This window comes from Monodelphis domestica, chromosome 6 (genome assembly GCF_027887165.1).
Source record: "Monodelphis domestica isolate mMonDom1 chromosome 6, mMonDom1.pri, whole genome shotgun sequence".
Lineage (NCBI taxonomy): Eukaryota > Metazoa > Chordata > Mammalia > Didelphimorphia > Didelphidae > Monodelphis > Monodelphis domestica.
The window spans coordinates 204,759,575-204,763,194 of NC_077232.1; positions in this window are offsets into that span (position 1 = coordinate 204,759,575).

Consider the following 3,620-nt stretch of genomic DNA (forward strand, 5'->3'; position numbering starts at 1 on the left):
AGTCACTTGACCCCCATTGCCTAGCCCTTACCACTCTTCTGCCTTAGAGTCAATTGACTCCAAGACAGAAGGTAAGGGTTTTAAAAAAGAGAGAGAGACCTTCTCTGGTCACCCCCTCTGAAAGCAGGTATTCAGAAGACCTAATCCCCTTTGTAATGGGTAGGGGGAGTCTGTGAATTTGCCTATATATACTGGTGATGCATAAATACTGGGTCTTTGGCCAAGCTGAAATGGGCCTGGACCATGACATTTTGTAATTTACAACTTTCCTCAGTAAATGTCAGTATGGCTCAGTTAATTGCTTCCCAGTACCTATTTTTTGTTGTTACAGTATTAGACAGCTAAGCCATATGCTCCATAATTAGTAGTTGGCAGTTGTAGAAACATGTATTCTAAGTAACTAGTCCCCCCCAAAATAAGACAATTTGGATTTTTAGTTTTGTTCAATGAGAAATGAAAAAGTATTGATAACTCAGGGAAAGATGTTTTCTCTCACCACCCAGCTAATAGTTCAGTTGAATTCAGCTCCCCTGAGCAGTGAGTCACTGAAAATGTCTCACTAGCTAGCATATTGTTAACATGTCTCTCCCTCACTAGTGAAAAAAGGATGTGAGAGAATAGCTCTAACACATAAGGTCCACCACCAACCAGATGTATGGGGAAACTGGTAGGAGGAACTGTGAAATACAGTCTGAGAAATAGTCCTTTGATCTGCTTCAAAAAGGCAAGAAAAGCATACTCCTGACTCAGTGCAGTCCTGGAAAGTTGGGCGGCTGGTCAGAAATTCTTAGTTTGAGGCCCTAGGGAAATAGCATAAATAGATCTTTCATTTTTTGAAGGATTTCTGGGTTTTCCTGTCCTTTGTGCTTTACAGTTCTGTGACCAGGCACCACATTTGGAAGCAGTGGGCCTGTGTTGGAGTTTCAGCGCTGCTGTCTACAACCTTTATGACCATCAGAAGGTCATGGCACATCTTTGATCCGAAGTTCTTTATCTTCAAAATGAAATTGATCTAGAAGCCCTCTAACATTCATTCCAATTCTATAGCCTTTGATTTATTAAGAAAATACTCTGAATCTCAGTTACTGACTTGCTTATCCCAAATAATCATGATAACCTCTTGCCTGAATCTTTGGGAGAATGAGCAAGTGAAGACTTGCCAAATAAACTGCTTAGATTTTCATCTCCTCTCTTGACAGAGAAATGTCTTGGAAAGGAAGGAAGACTTGGAGTCAAGAAAACCCTAGCTTAAATCCTGCCCCAGATAATTATTATAGGGTTTAACCTTGCTGAACCTCAGTTTTCCCATTATGTAAAATGAAGCTAATAATATTTGAAGGACCTACTGGATCTGAACATTGTGAGGTTTGTGTGGGAAAAACATACAAAGCACTATATACATGTATTATTATTGATGGAAAATCCATCAGTCACTTAGATCCTTCCATTTAGAGTCTAGGCTGTATCCCTCATTGTAGTTTGGCAGCAGGATAAAAGCATTATAATTTCAGTTCTTTCATGTTTGCAAGAAGTGAGAGGGCCACAAGGTGTAGCTCTAATCAGGAATGCAAATATCATCTGCTGCCTGCCCTCTACTACCTCTGGGTCCTACTGTAACAATGGCAGCGACAATCTGGCAGAATTAACTTATCTTGATCTAGAGAGACAGATAGAAGAAATTACTACCCATGGGTTGGCTGTTTGTTTTCTTAATCTTACATTCAAAAGGTTTGGGTCTAGATTTCTTCCCATAATTCATTTTACAAGAGCAATAAGATGCTAAATAGAGTAGCGTGGTCAACTATATATATATATATATATATATATATATATATATATATATATATATATATAACCTGGAGGGATTTAGAAAGAGACCAAGCCCAGAACACCCCATGTATGGGTATAGGCTGCCAAATGCCCACCTTGTTGTATTATTCCTTTTATAGCCTGGATTCCTGGGGAGAGGGTGTATGATGTGGGAGTGTTTCGTGTGCTTGATATCTATAAATATACTCGGAGGCTGTTCAAAGCTCTTCACTGTTATTTCGGCACATTCACTAGATTTAGTTTTTACATGCACCCACCCATATGAATACAAAAGGAGGAAAATCCAGATTTCCATTTCTGTTCTAATGACCAAGTTGCCCTGAGACTACATATAATTTTGGAGATAAATTTGGCCCCTCAAAATACCAAATTAACTTTATTCCGAGCTGGAAAGAGTTCATGTGCTGGCCAGGTAACTGGATTTTTGTCATTTAAAGCAGAGGTGGCAAACACAGAACCCTCAGGCATATGTACCTTGTGAGTGTGGCCAGAATCATATTAAAATATATTTTCCATCTGATTTTAGTGCATTTATGTATAATTTTTAAAAAACGCATAAATAGGTGGTTTTCTAAGTCAATATTGGACTCACGGGAATCCTGATACAGGGTTTTAATGACCCTGGTTTTATTTGACTTGACGCTACTGACTTAAAGGAACTGTCCTAAGAGTGGGGAGGTTCATCAATAAAAGTCTGATTACCAGGTTACTACTACTACTACTACTACTACTACTACTACTACTACTACTACTACTACTACTACTAACTACTACTACTACTATTATCACTATTCTTCTTGTTGTTATTATTTTGGTGACTAATCATGGCACCATCTACTAAAGTATAAGAAGTTTTCAATTCGCATCTGTGGAAGGAATACCTACACCAATGGACTCAAAGATTTTTTGAAGTATCCTGACTTTGCAAAGACTGTCATGCTTATTACACTTTTTGATCTTCAAAACAAACCCCTGAAATAGGCAGGGCAGCAATGATTCTTCCTATTTAATGAGGTTGTAAACTAACAAGAGAGAGGTTAATTCTCTCTTATAGAGATAGTTAATTCAATTCAACATAGTAAATCAGTGGCAGAACAAGGATCTTAGACTCTCTGCATCAGAAGATGGCTTGGAGCTTACCTAATCCCCCTGATACCTGAATAAGATTGCCTTCCATAGCATGTCTGAAAAGTGGTCATTCAGCCTTTCCTTGACTATTTTTAGGAAGAAGGAACCCACTATTCCAGGAGTTCTTAGCCTAGGGTCTGTGGATAATTTTTAAAAGGTCTGTGAACTTGGATTTTTAAAAAAAACTCCTTACCTTTTGTCTTAGAATCAATACTGGTTCTAAGGCAGAAAAGTGGTAAGGACTAGTGGAATAGAGGCATGGGGAGAGAGAAAACTTATAAGCCAAGATGCAGGACCTGGGGCTGAAGATGCAAGGCTGGAGACCTAGCTCTAGCTGTTAATCAAGAGAAGACTCCAACAGAATGTTCCCAGGAGGGCAGTTGGGAGTTTGCTGGCCATGCTGAGAAGAGAAACTTGGCTTTTGGACTTTGTCTCTGTCTCTCTGACTGTGGGTAGTTGAAGCTGATAAGAAAAAGAAACTTGGCTTTTGAGTTGGTGGTCTTTTTGAGAGTTGAGCTGGCCAGGAGAAACTTAGAGACTTTAAACTTTGTTTTTCTCTGGGGTTGAAACTGAGAAAGGAGACAAACCAGGCTGATCTTGTGAAAGAAGAAGAAAGAAGAATCAAACAGTTGTCCTCCATCTCCCTAACTGTCTTAGAGTCA